A 13,123-nucleotide genomic window follows, 5' to 3' on the forward strand; every position below is an offset into this window, starting at 1 on the left:
GTAATATAAATCAGTACAGCCATTGGAAAACCGTATAGAGTTTCTTCAAGAAATGAAAAAATAGAACTACCACAAAATGCAGTAATCCCATCACTGGGAATTCATCCAAAGGAAAGGAAATCAGTATATTACAGGGATGTCTGCACTTCCATGTTTATTGCAGCTCTATTTGCAATAGTCAAGATAGGGAATCAGCCTGTGTCCATCCACGGATGAACAGATAAAGAAAATGTGAGTTGTACGCACAATGCAATACCATTCATCCATTAAAAAGACTAAATCTTGTTATTTGCAGTAACATAGATGGAACTGGAGGTTACTATGTTAAGTGAAATAAGCCAGGCACAGAAAGCCAAATATCACATGTCCTTACTCATAATGTGGGAGCTAAAAAGTTGATCTCATGGAGGTAGAGAGGAAAATGATGGTTACCAGAGCCTGTGGTAGGAGAGATGGATGTGGCGAGAGGGATGAAGCAAGGTTTGTTAATGGGTACAAAAATACAATTTGATGCAAGGGGTAAGTTCTAGTATTCAATAGCACAGTAGAGTGACTCTAGTTAACAATATATTTTATATTTTAAAATAGCTAGAAGGGGGAAAGCCGGGGAAGAAGCCCAGGCGGGAGGGCTCCGAGCCATGGTGGCCAAGACCGCAGGCGTGGGGCGCTGGTAGGTGGGGAAGAAGGGCCGGCGGCCTGGGGCCGGCGCCAGCGGCAGAGGCGGCGAGAACCGCCCGGCGCTCGGGGAAGCAAACGGAGTGTGGAAATACGACCTGACTCCTCCAATCCACACCACAAGCACCCTTTATGAGCGGGGCTTTGAGAATATCATGAAGCAGCAGAATAAGGAGCAGGTCCCACCCCCTGCTGTGGAGCCTAAGAAACCAGGGAAGAAGAAGTAGCCAAAGAAAGTGGCAACTCTTCCCAACCAAAACCAGAAGCAGGGCCGCTTCCGCAGCCTGGAGGAAGCACTGAAAGCTCTGGATGTGGCAGCCCTGCAGAAGGAACTGGACAAGAGTCAGAGCATGTTCTCTGGAAACCCATCCATATGGTTGAAGGACCTGGCCAGCTATCTCAACTACAAGCTACAAGCTCCTCTAAGTGAACCCACGCTGAGCCAGCATACTCATGATTATCCCTACAGCCTGGTGAGCCGGGAGCTGCGTGGGATCATCCGAGGGCTGCTGGCGAAGGCCGCAGGGTCTCGGGAGCTCTTTTTTGACCACTGTCTGTTCACCATGCTGCAGGAGCTGGATAAGACACCAGGGGAGTCACTACATGGTTACCGCTTCTGAATCCAGGCCATCCTGCAAGACAAGCCCAAGATTGCCACCACAAACCTAGGCAAGTTCCTGGAACTACTGAGGTCCCACCAGAGCCCACCAGCAAAGTGTCCGACCATTATGTGGGCCCTGGGTCAAGCGGGTTTTGTCAACCTCACGGAGGGACTGAAAGTGTGACTGGGGATCCTGCTGCCTGTGCTGGGCATCAAGTCTCTGTCTCCCTTTGCCATTACATACCTGGATCGGCTGCTCCTGATGCATCCCAGCCTTACCAAGGGCTTCGGCATGATTGGCCCCAAGGACTTCTTCCCACTTCTAGACTTTGCCTATATGCCGAACAACTCCCTGACACCCAGCCTGCAGGAGCAGCTATGTCAGCTCTACCCCCAACTGAAGGTGCTGGGATTTGGAGCAAAGCAGGATTCCACCCCACATACCTACTTCCCTTCTTTCCTGTCCAGAGCCACCCCTAGCTGTCCCCCTGAGATGAAGAAAGAGCTCCTGAGCAGTCTGACCGAGTGCCTGACAGTGGACCCCCTCAGCGCCAGTGTCTGGAGGCAGCTGTACCCTAAGCACCTGTCACAGTCCAGCCTGCTGCTGGAGCACTTGCTCAGCTCCTGGGAGCAGATTCCCAAGAAGGTACAGAAGTCTTTGCAAGAAACCATTCAGTCCCTCAAGCTTACCAACCAGGAGCTGCTGAGGAAGAGCAACGGTAACAACCAAGATGTTGTCACCTGTGACATGGCCTGCAAGGGCCTGTTGCAGCAAGCTCAGGGTCCTCGGCTGCCCTGGACGCGGCTCCTCCTGTTGCTGCTGGTCTTCGCTGTAGGCTTCCTGTGCCATGACCTCCTGTCACACAGCTCCTTCCAGGCCTCCCTTACTGGCCGGTTGCTTCGAACATCTGGTTTCTTACCTGCCAGCCAACAAGCGTGTGCCAAGCTCTACTCCTACAGACTGCAAGGTTATAGTCTGACTGGAGAAGACAACTGCCTGTCTGGGCTCCACCGTGCTCACCATGGTGGCAGCCCAGGCTTGGCAGCTGGCTGGGATTACATCAATGGCCACATCAGCTTCTTTTCTGGGCGCACTGTGCCTCTCACCGTGCCATGGTTTGGAGCCAGCCTCAGCCAGCCTCTCTCAGAGGCCTACAGATCCAGGCCCCTGACTTCCTGAATCAGCTGCTCCGCTATCTGAGAGAGCCTGCCCCTGCTTTTTCTACGCAGGATGTGCTGGCTGGCCATTGTGGCACCTCTTTGGCTGAGGCCTGGCGGCAGCGCCACGAGCACTGCTAGGAGGCATGCGCAGGTGAGGTGACCTGGGACTGCATGAAGACACAGCTCAGTGAAGCTGTCCACTGGACCTGGCTCTGCCTACAGACATCACAGTGGCTTTCTTGGACTGGGCACTTGCCCTGATATCCCAGCAGTAGGCAGGCCCTGCCTCCCTGGCCACTGATTTCTGCATGGGCAAACCATCCAAGACTGCAGTGGGTAGAAGGTGGCTATTCTTCATGGGAGTCTTTTTAACTTGGTGCCTGAGTTCTCTCCTAGGCAAGTGGCCAGTTGCCTCCACCTCAGTTCTTCCATCTTTGGTGGGGACAGGGCCCAGCGGCATCTCAGCCTCCTACCCACAATTCCACTAAACACTTTTCTGGCCCTACTGCACATGGCCCCCAGCCTCCATCCTTGCGCTGCCCTTGCCCTCTGCCTTCCACTTCCTTCCATCTCATTTCTAAACCCCAAACAGCACATCTCTAAAAAGACAGAACTCCCAGCAGGTGGCTTCTGTGTTCTTCTGACAAATGATTCCTGCTTCTCCAGACTTTAGCAGCCTCCTGTTCCCATTCTTGGTCACAGCTCTAGCCACAGCAGAAGGAAAGGGGCTTCCAGAAGGCCCGCTGGGAAACAGCAGCCTTACCTCCACCTGAAGCCTAGGTGCGGCTGTCAGTGGATATGGGGGACTGCATGGAAATGCCTCTCACTTCAAAATGCCCAACCTGCCCCAAATGCCTCTGAGCCCCTCCCTGTCTCCTCCTTCATAGTCCTACTTCTTCCAACTTTCCATTCCCCATCATGCTGGGGGACTCTGTCACAAGGCTCAGCTTCTCTCCACTGTCTATCCCTCCTGTCATCTGTCTGGAGAGCAGAGCCCAGGTAGTTGTGTGCCTTGGGCCCAGGGAACCCTCCATCAACCTGAGATAGGACTCAGCATATGGTTCTTGAGTACGCCTACCAAGTGGAATAAAGGACACAGACTTGGGAAAAAAAAAAAAAATAGCTAGAAGACTTGAAGTGTTCTTAACACAAAGAAATGGTAAATGTTTGAGGTGATGGCTAGCCTAAAAACCCCGATTGATCATTACACATTGTATGCATGTATCAAAATACTGCATGTACCCTATAATACATACAAATACTATATATTGATAAAAATCATAAAAATAAAAAAATTTAAATAGAAGCAGGGCTACCCAAGTGCCACCATGCTTGAGAGGCCATCTGTAGGTACCCTGGCCAGTGACCCCAGCTAAGGCCATCCCCATTGAGACATCAGCCATGTGAGCAGAGCCATGGCAGACCTCCCAGCCTGACCATCTGCCTGCTGAATTCCATGGAGCGACCTTAGTCAAAAGAGGTGGAAAAGAAGACGTGGCCAACCAAAAGGAGCTTGAATTTCTGACCACAGAATTCCTGACCATAAAATTATGAGCTCTAATAAAATGTTTTCAAAGGCAAACAAACAATGACAAAGGCCAATGGAGTAGATCCAAATGAGGGAGAATGAGAGAAATGTACTAGAGAGATCCTGACAGTATGTGGATGTGGAGGATGGGAGAATTCAAGGGCCAGAAGGAAAAGATGACTTTAGGCAGGAGGAGAAATAGCTCTGCCAGTATAATAGGGAGAAGGAAGATGGAATGTGTTATGTGTAAGTGGATGTGCATGTAGATTTAGGATCAATACTTCCAATCTAACAGCTTCTACTTTTAATCTAAAGTAGGAGGCAAGTTCAACTGCTGAGAATTGGGAAAGAAGTGTGGAATGAGACTGTATAGAGTGGAGATAGTTTTAAATATGCCTTGTGTTTGGTAGAATAGTCAGTGATAAAAGAAAGGTAACAAGATAACACGATCATCCATCTGTCTCATTTCAGTCACCATCTCTCTCTCACTCTCTCCCATTTCCTTTCCCTTTCTTTCTCCCTCCTTCCCTTTCCCTCTCCCTCTGTGTCTCACCTCTCAGCCAACCTGGAGCACAAATGCCTAACAGCCAGGTGATTCTCGAGTTCTCTCTTAAACATCAAGTATTAATAGATTTTTCATCCCACACAGAACATATTTACACAGAAGACAATTCAGTGGAACATTTATTCTCTGCTTTTTCTGCCTTATGACTGCATCTTTACATTCTAAGTTTCTAACTTATTATACAGTCATCAGAAATATGTTCAAATGAATCCTACGTAAACTCACTATTTTGGGCCATTGCTACTCCATAAAGTACCTGAAATGAATGATAACCTACTACACAACGGGTCTCTGCGTATTTCTGCTCCTCAGCAACCAATGGTATCTTCCCATGGCTGTCACAAGTAGTAGGCTTATTGTAGTCAGATTCACTTCAATTATGATTCCTTTAATTCTAATTTGTGTGAAAGAAATTTGAGAAACTTACTTAAATTCCCCAAGACACTGTTGACTAATCATTAAATGGACATTATGATAACTGTCTTTCACAGGCATTGTATTAACTACTTATATACTTAAAGAGATCATAATTTCTGATTCAAGCTAATTGTCCTGGCATAATTATTAACAATGTCTTCTTTCTGTTCTTTTTTTGTGCTTTTCCTTTTTTTAACTTTTATTTTAAGTTCAGGGGTACACGTGCAGGTTTGTTACACAGGTAAACTTGTGTTGTCATGGGGTGTTGTTACACAGATTATTTCATCACTCAGGTATTAAGCCTAGTACCCATTAGTTATTCTTCCTGATCCTCTCCCTCCTCCCACCCCTCACCCTCTGACAGGCTCCAGTATGTGTTGTACCCCTCTACGTGTCTTAAAATTACCCAGGTTTAAATAGCAAGCTATATGGTTACCCCTTAGGGTCACCAGTGTGTTTGTAAAAGTTTAAAAACTAGTTCTCCAGAGAGATAAAAAACTGATTTGCAGCATTCGTAAATTTCCATGGTGTAAATATTCCCTCTGTGGTCAATGTGTTTCGCTTACAGAATTCCTGAAAATTTAATAATTGGCTTATGTGAGCTAATAAGAGCTGGCTCTAGCACCATTGAAAGTGGCTCTCAAAATTAACTGCACATTGAATGACTTATGTAGCTTTAAATATGTTGGATTCCACCTGTATTGGTCTGCAGTTAGCCCTGGCATCAGGATTTGTAAAAGTTCCCCTGGTGATTCTGCTATGCAGCTAATCTTAAGGACTCTTGCCCTATATACCCAGCCTATGGTAAGTGATCAATAAGAGATGGCCATTTCCATTGGATAGGATCTTCCTGTGACAATTTTATCTTTAATGACTTCCTTTCTTTTCTCTCTGGCTTTAATGTAAATGCTAATAAGTCAATTTGGGAAACTAGTAAAACCAGAATTCTGAAAGACTTCTTGATTCAGGTCTTTCTTCACAGATCACTCCCCACTCGAAAATAAATGTGTTCTTCTTTCAACCCTTGTGCTATTCTCCTACCCAATTTTCACCACCTTTTCTATTGTTACTTCTTAGCTTTACCCATCCTGAAACTCTGTCCTTGAGAGTCTCATGTGATATGAAAGCAGGAAACACAAAGTGTGGAGGTTACCCATATGGATAGTAGGGTCATGATGTGGGCAAGACACACAAGAATGTCCATGCCATGAGCTATTGAGGATAAGAAGAAAGCAGGAATTAAATCATTAGCAGGAAATGGCAAACCACCCCCAAGGGACAGGAACAACTTGAAATTGACCAGGTATGGATTTGATATTGAAAGAGGTCTAATCCAGTTGTTGAAACATGTCCGCAGAGTCTGTAGGCAAGAATGCTATTCTGAGAGGAGGGAGATGGCAATCACTGTTTTTCTGACTAGTCTGTTGCAAGGGGGAAGGACTATCACACAAAAGTCTAAAATATAAGATTTTTATTTTCAAGTACTTAAAAGTCTCTTCTTTCATTGTAGAGATAGACATTTTATTATGGTAACTTAGTCCTGAGAGCCCCTTAAGTTCCTTAAGCTTCATAAATTACTTTTCTAGTTAAGCAGTAGTTCCTATACTGTGTTCTGGATATTTCCAGAAGATACCGGTTTTAGAAAACAACAAATGATGAATCCATTGAAGGCTAAATATATGAGGTTGAGATCAGTGATTCACATTCCAAGTAGCTGAGGAACCAGCTACATCAGCATCACCTGGGAACTTGCTAGAAATGCAAGTTCTAGGGCCCATCTTAGACATACTAAATCAGAATTTTTAGGGGTAGAGACAAAAAAAAAATTCTGCATTTTACCAACTTTCAGCTGATTCTGATGCAGGTTAATGTTTGAGAAGTGCTACTTTTACACAGTCCCACTGCATAAGGACTCTTCTCCAAATACATGTTTAATTGTGAACTACTGGCGTGTTTTACCCAACCACTTACCTGGTTTTTCTGGCCCATGCAAGTTATTCCCATTCAAGATAAGGTTAGCTCATAGGTGGCAAGCTGTGCTATGTCATCCTCCTGAATAAAGAGGAATGTTGAGTGTCTACATCCCTTCCTAAAAGTCCTAACGTTGACTTCTGTCACATTTACATTCACATTTTATTATGAGACCTATGTCATAGCAATTGAGATATTGTTAAAACTTGCTAAAAGACTCAGCTCTAGATTATCAACACAGCTTTGCAAACATGCTGATAAACCAAAGATTTAAATTCTTCTTGAGAATACCTTCTGCAAGACTGACAAGGGAACCTGGTTTGTATCAAACTGGGCATTATAGGAAAGAACAACATAAGAAAATGGCATTTAGCACTTACCAGAAATTGGTGTTTTAATTTATGAATTATATAATTCAGTTTCAACACAACCAGTGGAGCAAGAATTATTGTTCCCAATATACAGATAAAGAAGTTAAGGTTAAGCATAGAGTAATCACTAGGACCAAGATGAGAACCTAACCCCCCAGTTCTCTGTCAATGATACCATCATGACTTTGTGTTGCCCCAATTAAAGAAAAAAATAAGGCTTTTGAGGAAGAGGCAATTCCAGCTATGGAAAGATTAAATCCAGAGCTTGAAAACTGAGTATGCATTCAGTCTTCTGCTACTTTTCCTTCACCATGCTGAAATCTACGGGGGACAAAGAGATTGCCAGTATGATCTTCATTCTCAAGGAACAAATGTTAGTTTAAAATGAGCCAGAGGATGACATAAAATCATCAAAACAAGTTCTGAAATGTGTGGTACAGATGCGAGGAACTTTGGGACTCTGGAAAGGAGAAAGAGGTCAGTGTGGCCTGCAGGCCTTGAGATGGGATTTGTTGGAGGAAGTAGGAGTAAGATAGGTTTTGGAACTAAGTAATATTTAGACAGCTGGAGGAAAGCAGGCCAGGAGAGCTGCTCCTCAGCTAAGCAGATCTGTAATATAGCAGATCTTGTTCAATCAGCAGATGATGAGATTAGGTTATTATTTCCTTCCTTCCAGGGGAAATTTATGGAAAGATGTCCTGCAACTGCTGAAAATGCAACATGCTGCCCAGGTCCTGCTCAGACCACTGACAACTCAGAAGTTAATACTCAGAGTGAAAAGGTGAGTAAAGGCTGTTTGATGACCACCCCATGAAAAGAGTCAGAATTACATCCCTCTTGATTCCTGTTTCTTTCTGAACAACATAAATGTAATGTTAGCCAATCTAATACATGCTGTTTTGTGGTATATAATGGGTTTTCTGCAGCCCGATGTGGCGTTGATTGTTTTATTTTTTTTTTCTGCAAACCTGTGTTACTTCCAGTGTAGCAAACTGTAGTACATGAGCAAAGACTTTCAAGTCAGACAGAATCAATAATTCATCTGTCACTGAATTTGAGCGCATAGTCTGCTGGACAACTGTGCTGAGTGGAAAGGAAGCCCCCGATGGCTAAGTCACTTGTCCAACATCAGACAATGGCAGATCCAGGATTCAAACAGCCAGACTCCAAATGTGTTTCCTTTAACCAATTTTCTAACTTTTCAACGTGATTCCACACATCACCACTGGGAAAGCTTAGGTGAGTAAGTCATGTGGGCTTTGGGTTTTTCATCTGCACGATGGATAGACTGAGACCTTCTTCTCTCATGCCTCTGAGGACGACATAAAAAAACCCACAAAATCCCTAGTCCATTTACCTGCTCACAGATATTTACTGAGTGAGCATCTAATTTCCATCTCATTGTCACCTTCTCCCTAGCTGTCCAGGTACCCTGCTTGCCTGGCCAATCCCATCAAAGAATTGAACCTGCTTTTGTTCCATACTCCATGGCCAGAAAAAAAGAAAGAGTTGTTCTGGCATGTTATTGTTGGATTTTATTTTACCTCAGGGATTAAAAATAATGACTATCAATTATAGCAACATTGGGTAGACATTTCCAATGAGCTTAGATTCCTCTCAAATTCTCATACTTTTAAGATATGTTTTCAAATGTGAGCATTGAAACTTAACCAATCCTTTAGACTCTTACTCAACCAGGGACTCTAAAGAAAATTTCTCAGTAGGAATTAATCATTTATTTTGAAACTACATATTTAATTCGTCTGCTATGGGAAGGATATGGACAGAGAAAATCCAATTCTTTTTATTTTTTGGAACAGCTGGGTCCCTAAACCACCAGCAGCTGCTTCACAAATTGCCTAGCCATTAAGTAATTATTTCCTCATCATAAGAGCAGCTGGAAGAGATAGTCTCTCTCCCTCCCCAGGGCAACTCCCACTTCCTTCTGCCTCCTCCACCCTGTCCTGAAATGGGCAGGCCAAGAGGTGTATGGTGTTGGTTTTCTTTATGTAATTGAAGATTGGGATTGAGCACTCTAATAGCTGATTATTTTTTAATAGCCCTTACCTTAAAGGCAATAAAGGATGACTTGGAGTCTTGTGACACTAGATCTCTATGTGACATGAAATGTTGATATCTAGGCATGTAGGCCACTTCCCTCATTTTGTTGGTAAGGAACTTAAGTGCAGATAAATGGTTTATTCAAAGTCCCATTTAGCAAGTGGCAGAGCTGAGTCTTGGATTCAGGTTTTACCGCTTCTGGCCCAGCGTTGTCTCCACTATCCATGACACTGGACCACAAACTTGTCTCATCTTCCTACCAGTCATCTACTATCTGGTGACTGAAGAAACAGATGCAAATGGGTGATGTTTTCTGTTTCATCAAAAGAAAAAGATAATGTTGAAGTTTTAGCAATTGCATATACTTTGCAAAAGTGTATAGACAATATTAAAATACTTCATAAAACCACAAACTACACACTCAAAAATATCAGTCAATTCCATCAATCTACTCCATACCCAGTCAAAGTCAAGAAAAGTTGACGATTTATGGGTAAACAAAGAACTTTAGGGAAATATTAAATTTTCCCAAAAAAGTGGCCATATGTGGAATTCAATCAATTGTAAGTTCTGTCTCTATCCCCCCAAAATATAGTAATAAATATTGATACTTTTACTTCCAAGCTTCCTCAGAATAGTGGTTCCTCCTCTGGAAGCATTTCACCTTGCTCTAAGCCAGTGTTTAATAATGTGTGGTCCGTGAAAACTTTGTGTATATTCTAAGGATCTAGAATAGGAACAGAAAGGGAGGATGAGGTACTTGTTAAAAGTTCAGATTCCTGGGCCTTGCCCCAGACATACTTAATCCTAATTTCTGAAAGGTGGAGTCAGGGGTGAGGTTAGAAGTAGTAATTACCATGATTTTCCTTTTTGTATCTGCCTCTGTAACTTCAGATAACCACCATGCCTTTGTCTGTTTTGAATTGCCATGAAGGAATGTCTGAGGCTGGGTAATTTATAAAGACAAGGGGTTTATTGCAGAGAAAAGGAAATGCTTATACACTGCTAGTGGGGATGTAAATTAGTTCAGCCATTGTGGAAAGCAGTTAGGAGATTTCTCAAAGAACTTAAAATAGAACTGCTTTTTGACCCAGCAATTCTGTTACTGGGTATAGACCCAAAGTAATATTAATTGTTCTACCATAAAGACACATGGACATGTATGTTTATCTCAGCACTATTCACAACAGCAAAAACATGGAATCGACCTACATGCCTATCAACAGTGGACTAAATAAAGAAAACATGGTATATATACACCATGGAATACTTTGCCACCATTAAGAAAGAATGAGATCATGTCTCTCGGAGCAATGTGGATGGAGCTGAATGCCATTATCCTAAGAAAATTCATGCAGGAACAAAAAAAACGAATACCTCATGTTCTCACTTGTAAGTGGAAGCTAAACACGGAGTACACATGTACACAAAGAAGGGAACAACAGACACCAAAGCCTGCTTGAGGGTGGAGGATAGGAGGAGGGTGTGGATCAAAAAACTACCTATGAATGCTATGCTTATTTCCTGGAGGACAAAATAATCTGTATACCAAACTCCCATGGTATGCAATTTACCCATGTAACAAACCTGCATGTGTAGCCCCTGAGTACATGTTTCTTAACAATATAAGTGTAATATTAGTCAAGCTAATATGTATGTTTCTTCAGACATTAAGTAGTAGATAACTATTAGGAAGACGAGGCAAGTTCATGGCCCATTGTCACGACATAGTGGAAAAAACACTCCACTGGGCCTTTATTTCCCAACTAAAACAAAAGTTGGGAAGAAAAACAATAAGAAGAAAAGTTTGTTTGGCTCATGGTTCTGTGGGCTCTACTAGAAGCATGGCACTGGCATCTGCATCAGGTGAAGCCTCAGGCTGCTTCCACTCATGGCAAATGGCAGAGGGGAGCTGGCTGTGCAGAGATCACAAGGTGAGAGAGGAAGCAAGAGAGGGAAAAATAGTGCCAAGCTCTTTTTCACAGCTGTCTCTCATGGCAACTAACATGGTGAGAACTCAATCACTCCCTCCCCCTCAGAAAGGGCATTCATCTGTTAATGGGGATCTGCTCCTAGGACCCAGATGCCTTGAATTAGGCCCCCCTCCAACACTGGAATCAAATTTCAACATGAGGTTTGAGGGGGTCAAACAGCCAAACTATAGCCCAGCCTGTAGACACAAATGAGATAACTTCAGTGCTTAAAACCCACTCTGCTAGACTGTAGCTTCCACGGGTACCCTCAGAATCTTTGCATCACTCCACATGGCTCTAACTTGCCATGAATTTCAGTTATTTTGAGCATCATTGACAGCTAACAACCACTTCTCTTACGAATTCTTTATTCTGGTCTTCACATGCTATGCCCACTCCCACAGGCCACTGTAGATACATTTGGCCAAACCATCCCCCCATGAGAACACCTCTGCTTTGATCAGAATACCTGCTGCTGGTACTCTCAGAGATGTGAGGAGCTCCAGGAGTCCCAGGGGTCCAGCACTGACTTTTGCCATCACCACACTGCAGGATTCATGCTGGGATCTGCTCGAAGTGGGGAGAAGGATCCTGTCTCTAGTTTGGGGTTGCTTATCATCATTTGAGCTCAGGCATTTTACTCCTTGTCTCTGATCTTACTTACAGAGTCCATTGCACAAATGACTTTCTCAGCTTTCACCTCACTCTTCCTTCCTCTTGGGGTCTGACTCAAGTCTGGGAACATACTATATTATTTGCCCATAGCTCAGTCTCTGGCCCTGACACAACACCCCAAATACTCTCCTCTAGGTCTCCTCTTCCTATGGATAGAACTCTATCATACAGGCACATGGGTTTTCCATAACCTCAAAATTCAGCAGAAAGTCTGTGAATCCTAGTTATGGTGCCAGTGAAATATACCCCTCCCTTCATTTTCACTTGCAGGCATCCATTATTTTGAAAATTGCTTTTTGCCTCATATTCCCATTCCATTCACATATTCATTCCCACACAAATTTGGGAGAAATGCATGAAAAATACTAACAGGAAAGAAGAAATAAAATAGAGAAACATAAAAGGGCGGAAACAACATTAGAGACATGAGAAAACTTTAAACAAAAACAATAGAGAAATGGGGAAATAGAACCAGAAATACACAGAATAGACATGTGGGTAGGATAAAGCAATGAAGAAGCACCAAAAGAAATATGGAAGACACAATCAGGTAATGATAATAATATCGGCTAATATTTATTGAGCACTTATGCTGCGTCAGGCCCTGTGCTATGTGCTTTACTTGCAAAATCTCAGGTAAGCACCATAATAACCCTATCAAGTAAACACTATTTGAATTTCCATTTTGTACGAGGCAGGTGAGACTTAATCAGGCTTGGAACTTAATCAGGCTGTGGCTTCCACACCTGTGATAAATCTGCTACCCTGATTCTCCCAAGCACTCTCCTGTGCTCTGGCTACTCCAAATCCTCCTCTGGGTCACCTCCTTTGACTGCTCCCCACTTCGCCTGTTCCCCTCCCTGCTTCCACATGATCCAGTGACTCAAAGCTGAGCGCCTGGTACAGCAGGAACTCCCAGTACCTGCTCCTGGGCTGTGCTGCCATCTTCTTGAACTGGTTGAACCTTTGCTTGAACTGGTTGAGCCTCAACAATTTTATCTATTTTGACTATGACCCCTGATGAGAAGTTTAGTAAATTTTCCAGCTACAGTAGTCCATGAGGATGCATTCCAAGCACCTCCACTGCAATGGATGCCAGAAACCACAGCTAGTACTGAATCCTAT

At 43.6% G+C, this 13,123-nt stretch overlaps 1 pseudogene across 1 annotated transcript; it reads left to right on the forward strand.

The window, feature by feature from the left end:
- Positions 1–638: 638 nt before the first annotated feature.
- LOC108531672 (transmembrane protein 214 pseudogene) lies at positions 639–2,712 on the forward strand (annotated as a pseudogene). The gene has a single exon (XR_001886238.1). The product of XR_001886238.1 is annotated as a transmembrane protein 214 pseudogene (transcript).
- Positions 2,713–13,123: the final 10,411 nt, after the last annotated feature.

This window comes from Rhinopithecus bieti, unplaced genomic scaffold, assembly GCF_001698545.2.
Source record: "Rhinopithecus bieti isolate Rb0 unplaced genomic scaffold, ASM169854v2 scaffold_9696, whole genome shotgun sequence".
In the NCBI taxonomy this organism is placed as follows: domain Eukaryota; kingdom Metazoa; phylum Chordata; class Mammalia; order Primates; family Cercopithecidae; genus Rhinopithecus; species Rhinopithecus bieti.